The sequence below is a fragment of the Aquarana catesbeiana genome, linkage group LG06 (genome assembly GCF_042186555.1).
Source record: "Aquarana catesbeiana isolate 2022-GZ linkage group LG06, ASM4218655v1, whole genome shotgun sequence".
In the NCBI taxonomy this organism is placed as follows: Eukaryota; Metazoa; Chordata; class Amphibia; order Anura; family Ranidae; genus Aquarana; species Aquarana catesbeiana.
In genome coordinates, this window is record NC_133329.1 from 269,174,986 (window position 1) to 269,182,237 (window position 7,252).

The window sequence follows — 7,252 nt, forward strand, 5'->3', positions numbered from 1 at the left end:
ACAGCTTTTTTTGGTGGTACCCTATACCCATTCACATAGGAAGGGCGGGATCTGGGGGTCCCCTTGTTAAAGGGGTTTCCAGATTCCGATAAGCCCCCCACCCACAGACCCTCACAACCACCGGGCAAGGGTTGTGGGGTGAGGTCCTTGTCCCCATCAACATGGGGACAAGGTGCTTTGGGGGTGATGAAACATGTAGAGTAGATGAAATGCGTCGGGACGTATCGTGCTGGCTCCATTTACTGTGTTCTACTTTTTTCTCTTTGGAGTCTCTACGACCCTTGAAGCTCAATTGTTTTCTTTTGGGGGGTTTTTCTATGTTCATGGCTCTGCCTCACCTGCCTCCCCTGACTGCACGTCCCTGATATACAGGTGCTCTAAATTGTTCTAGAAAATAAACAGGGCAAAACTACAAAACAAAATCCTAGCTGTGTCCTAGCACTAACCCAGCACAAAACCACCAGGCCTTACTATCAGACTGATCAAGCCTAATGCTTGTCAGCCTCCCCATACACAGCTTGATTGCTTTTTACCAACCTTCACCTCTCCCAGACAGGACTTGTCTGTTCCCCAGGTATGAGAGCACTGGCTACAGGTTCCAGGTGAGACTAATTTTCCAGTGGGGAGAGGAGTAAGCCCTGCACTGGACTGTGGATCAAATATCCCTAAATGTATATGAGATGAACCTGGAAGAGCTATATACCTCCGAACAGGACTTTCCCAGGCTACCTCTGGGATGCTCTGCTACAATAGCAAAATGAGATGAAACTTAAATTTTTTAAGGATTGCATCAAAACAACTCTATTTTTTATGCAGACCTTCTGGAGTAAATGTATTTAGTTGTGATATTCAGAAGGTCTCACTTTGGTAATATTTAAAGTAATTGGATGAGCACTTGTTTAACCCTTTCACTGCCAGGCCCTGCGCTCCACTTTTAAACTCAGCTGGACAGGCCATTTTTGCAATTTTTCCATTTTTTTTGTTAGAGTTTGTAAAAGACCCCCCAAGCCATATGTTTTCTGAAAGCACATGACCAGGAGAATAAAAAGAAGGTGCTACTGATTTTTAAGGCCCTGCGATGTTTGTTAAACTGTTTATCAAATCAATATTTTTGCTAAAAATACACTAAAATCATTATTAACAGATTAAAAACACAGCAAATTTTACAAAATTCCTACTAAATATAAAAGTTAACACATATTGAGTAAATAAGTAACAAATATTTGTAAATTTTACATTGCGCCTTTTTGCAAAATGGTGAAATTCAAACATACACAAAACTGTAAATATCCAAATTTTTCACCTACAGCTTCCAGGGTTTATAACAGACCCCCCAAACCATTTATTTTCTGAAAGCACATGGCCTGTAGAATAAATGGAAGGTCCTAAAGCTAAAAATACACTAAAATCATTATTAGCAGATACAAACACAGCAAATTATACAAAATTCCTGCTAAATTCCTGCCAAATATAAAAGCTAAACCTGTATTGTTTTAAAAAATAACAAATATTTGTACATTTTATATTGCTTCTTTTTGCAAAATGGTGAAAAACGTACCTAAAAATTTCTCTAAAAATCTGGAGGTCTTAATTATTCACTTACAGATTTCAGGGTTTGTAAAAGACACCCCAAACCATATATTTTCAGAAAGCACATGACCAGTAGAATAAAAAGAAGCTTCTACTGATTTTAGGGCCCCTGCGATATTTGCAAAAAATGTTTATCAAAGCAATATTTTTGCTAAGAATACACTAAAATCATTATTAGCAATGCAAACATTGCAAAACTTACAACATTCCTGCCAAATTCCTACCAAGTATAAAAGCTAAAACTGTATTGAGTTAATAGATATCAAATATTTGTAAATTTTAAATTGCGCCTTTTTATGAAATGGTGAAAGGGATGGAGCGCAAAACTGTAAATAAACAATTTACTCTAAAAATCTGAGGTCATCACTTTTCACATACAGCTTTCAGGGTTTGTAAAAGATCCCCCCCAAACCATATATTTTCTGAAAGCACATGACTTGTAGAATAAAAAAAATCTGCTATTGATTTTTTAGGTCTTGCAATAGTTGCGCAAATGTTCACAAAAAAACCACTAAAATCATTATTGGTGCACACAAGCACAACATAACTTACTTAGAATTCCTGCTTAATTCAGAGCCACATGGATGTCAATTTGGGAGCAACTGCTGTGTTCGTACAGAAACTACATCTCAAATGAGATCAATGGGATGGCCTGAACAGGGATGCACGGAACACCTGTGCATTGGTAAGCAGGTAAACACAGCCTTGCAGGGGCATACTACCTGTGTAAAAAAGGCCTAAGGCCTCTTTTACATGGGGTGGATCCATTTGGTGGACTCCACTTGCTCAGAGGGGGATCGCTCCGCTGATCCCTGCTGAGCAGGTGGATGACAGGTCTGTCTCCGGTTACTGAGCAGAGACAGACCCAGTCCTATTCTCCTCTATGGACAAATCGGGTGAAAAGGGACCACCTGTCTGTTTTCACCCGATCCTATCCAGACAGATGGAAAATAGGACCACCATCCATCTGGATTTTGCAGACAGGATCAGATCGGATAGCGACGGATGGCAGCGGACATGTCACCACTGACATCTGCCACTCCTTAGGTGTGAATAGAGGGTCTGATCAAGTCTGCCTGAAAAACTGCCTGAAAACTGACAGGCGGATCTGATTGGACAGCCCATGTGAAAGGGCCCTGCTATGGTGTTTTTTTTAGTTTGTTTTATTAATTGTTTTTGATTTTTTACAATTTTATTTTTCAACATTTTGTACTTTTGGGGGGGGTCTTTGGTGAGATACCAGAGGTCTAAAGAGACCCCCGATGTCCCTTTTTTTAGATGGTCCCTATGTGCATCCTGAGAGCTGCATTGTACATGAATGAATAGATAGATTCCTATTCATTCACGCGGGGACTGGTGCAGGAGGGTAGGGGGAATTGGAGGGGCAGTGGAGATGGTAATTTTATTAAATACAGGGTATGTGGAGGCGGGTGCAGCAGCAGCAGCAAAGTGGCAGAGGCAGGAGCGCTGGTGGTGGTGGGGTGTTAATTTTGGGGGGAATAGCTCTGATCAGGGGATTGTCATCCCCTGATCAGAGCTATAGGATTGTTCAGCAGAGTCTGCTCTATAGTGACCATGAGCTTATAGCAGAAGGAGAAATGAGGTCTGTGCGGTGTACGGACCCGGCCAACTGGAAGCAGTGCTGTAGGTCCATACACTGTACAGGACGAGCCCTGCTGATGTCATTGCGTTACCCACAAACTTCAATTTTAAGCACTTGATCCACTTTCTAAATGTGAGTGTTTCCAATTTTCTTTTAATACATTTTACGTTTATACAGATTCACACTATGTGGAGTATTTTCTTTTTTGGTCATGCTATTTTGAACACTTGAGAGGAATTGGTCTGACAAGTTGGCTGTTTCTGAAGATCACTTCTTGGTGACATCTCTTGACCAATTGGATTGCTTTACAACTTGATCTGGAACCCAGACGTGGAGGTCCCATATTTTGGTGGTTGCACCATAAGTCTTGGTGACTCACTGAGCATATGCCCATTTGAGTCCTCTCACTCCGGTAAGCCTCCTCACTAACGGTGGTGGTTTTATTCCCACTTTTAGTTACACAATTTGTTTTCATCGTTTATTTAAAAATAAACAAAAATGCAACGCGCAGTGGGACCAGTAGTAAAGAACTATTGCTGATGGTATAATGAATAAAGTTCATTTATTGGATGCATGCTGAGATTTGAAATTAAAAACAACTGTCAATGAAAAAATTAGATGATAAAATTATTAGACTTCATAACCACAACTCATTATCATGGTTGAAGCAATCCCAAAATTAGTATATACAATACCACCATGACTTCCAGATGACAAGGGGTTAATGTCAGCAAGTGTGCTCCAAGCTTCGATGCTAATTGTCAGACCCCATGTCTCAATGTGCAGGAAGAAAAATAGAGGTGGAGAGACACCGCTCTCTAAGGTGCACTTAGTGGCTGTATTCCGGATACCAGACTCACTGTGATCCAGGAGATGTATTGTAGATCACGCCTCTGAACGACCTTGGTCAAGCTGGCTGATCAGGCTGGCTGGAACCTGGCATGCTGGAGGGTGCTCTGGGTGGCGCTCACTGAATCTGGAAGCCAGGAGGCAGGGTCAGGGCCGGAAATGAGGAGTACCAGGAAGCTAGGCAGATAGCAAGCTCAAAGTAGTCGTGGCTACCATGACTTACATGTTTCACGCTCCTGCGCTTTATCAAAGTCAAGGGAGCCAACGGCAGCAGGCAGATATATAAGCATATAGGTGTGGAGGGGGAAGGGCTATTAGCTCTTGTGACATTAACCCCTCGTGTACACTATAACAGTGAATAAATGCATGCATATTACACAGAACAAAGGTAGCAATTTGAAATATTAAAATATTTGTGATGTATTAAAATGAATGTAACACAAAACAAATTCAACTTTAGTAAATCGCGATAATCACTGGAGGGACTATAAAGACCCTCCAGTGGTAAACCACATTTATAACAACTTTATAAAAACTTTGTAAAAAGCTGGTAAAATCTATACTGTATATAGAGAGAAAGGTTGCCATATCTCAAAATTATTAAAACAGTTTAAAAGGACAGGAAATATATACCGTATTTATCGGCATATAACACACACTTTTTTCCCCTGGAAATCAGGGGAAAATCGTGGGTGCGTGTTATAGGCCGATCCCCCCCCCAATTTTGTATGATCGGAGCGATCACAGCGATTGCCGCGATCGCCGCCGACATACACAGCCATGTGTAAATTCAAATATGGCGCCGAGACTGCAGGGACTCGGTGGAGCCGAGATACACATACCCGAGAGTCCTCGGCTTTTCTCGGAGCCGCTTACAGTCCCGCCCATAGGGCGGGACTGGGCAGGACTGTAAGCGGCGCCGAGAAAAGCCGAGGACTCTCGGGTATGTGTATCTCGGCTCCGCTGAGTCCCTGCAGTCTCGGCGCCATATTTGAATTTACACATACACTGTGTATGTCAGCAGGGATCGCGGCGATCCCACAAAGCTGCACTGGGGCAAGGCTGCACAGGGGCAAGGCTGCACAGGGGCAAGGCTGCACGGGGGCAAAACTGCACTGGGGCAAAGCTGCACTGGGGCAAGGCTGCACTGGAGAAAAGCTGCACTGACAAGGCTGCACTGACAAGGCTGCACTGACATGGCTGCACTGACAAGGCTGCACTGGGGCAAGGCTACAATGGACACTGGGGCAAGGCTGCACTGACAATTCTGCACTGGGGCAAAGCTGCACTGACAAGGCTGCACTGACAATTCTGCACTGGGGCAAAGCTGCACTGACAAGGCTGCAATAGACACTGGAGCAAGGCTGCACTGACACTGAAAAGGCTGCAGATGGACACCGATAACGCTGCATTGATGGGCATTTTAATGTAAGTTTTTCTTCCTTAAACTTTACTCCTAAAAGTTTTTTTCCTTAAAATTTCCTCCTAAACTTGGGGTGCGTGTTATACACCGCGCGTGTTATACGCCGATAAATACGGTATATATATATATGTAAAAAGCTTGAATAATATGTGGCTTCTTAGGCAGCTATGTGTTAAGTCCTATAGGGAGACCCCATGGAAAAAACATGTGGATATTGATAATATCATCCAACTGACTTAATTGCGCACATCAATGTGTTATCACAGTGTGTACGACCGCCCTTAAATGTTTGAATAAAGTTATGACACTGAAATTAAAAGTTAAAAATTAAAAATTGCATATACAACAAAGATGAGCTATTGAATCACACTAAGGACATCAATCTCTTCGGTTGAGGCCCTCAGGCGAAAGGGACCCCAATAAATAAATCCAAAAAGTCCCCCTTCGACAAAGAAGGGAGAACCTTTCATTATCCATTAGGGTGCCCCTAGGGATGGCCTTAATTGTGCGTACTTCTATTTATCCAAAATCTTTATTATGCACCCGACGAAAGTGGCGCGGCACACTATGTTTGACACAACCCTTCTTGGTTAGTCTGCTATGCTCACCTATTCTAGTACGCAAAGTGCGTATCGTGCGACCCACATATAGAAGACCGCAGGAGCAACGTAAGACATAAATGAAATATTCAGTAAAGCAGTAAAGCAGGTGATAAATTGTTCGATCTTGAAAGACCTGCCTCTATTGGTAGTTATCTCTGAACAGCCATGGGGGACTAGCTGGCAAGTGAGACATCCTCTCTTCAGACATTGGAAAATCCCAATCCTATTGTCAAAAAAGGTTCTGATGTCAAACAGGGGTCCACTATGGAGTTTTGTTAACTCACTGGGGGCAAAGATGTTTTTTACCGTACGCGAACGTTTAAAGGTTATTTGTGGTTTTGGAGGAAGAGCAGGGGCCAGGACATGGTCAATTTTTAAAATGTCATAGTGTTTATATATTATTTTGGTAATGGCCCTATATTTAGTATTGAATGTTGATACAAATCTGGCTGTATTAACAGTTTCCAAGGAGTTTCCATTTTTATTTTTATATTTATTTTCAGGTGGTTGTATGTTATTTTTATCCATTTAGTGGTGCAAAACTCTGAAATCATTTGCCACTCCCAAATGATTTCAAAGTTTTGCACCACTAAATGGATAAAAATTCTAGTACAACAAAGAGAAAGAAAACTTAGGACAGCAGAACAACAGGTCCTTGAGAAGCAACAAGCTATTGAAATATTCAGCTCATCTTGTTTATTTTCTAAATGGTTAGAGGTTCAAGATAAGAATGTAAAGAAGGATGAGGACTATGTGATCTCCAAAAAAAACAAGAAATTAGAAAGAGATGTAATGGACTATAAATCTGGCAACGTTTTTGAGTGGAAACGTCCAATGCCAGATTTAGTAGATAATAACAATTCATCCGAACGGGATAAGGTTAGTTGTTCCTATAATCCCGTATCCGACAGTAATGACAGAGTACATGCACACAATAATTATGATAGGAAAGGAGGAGGTAGGAACTCCAAAAGAAATAATAATAGAGACAAAAACAAATTGAACAAACAGAAAAAACAACACAATAACAAACAGACCCATGGTTATCATCATGACTTAGTCCGTACCACTCCACATGCATGTGGTCTCAGTCCTGGTCCCAGTGTCTCCGGTACCAATGGTTTTTCGCAACTAATGCCAGTTGCAATACCATCTTCCACAAGTTTAGACACTGGGCCATTGGAG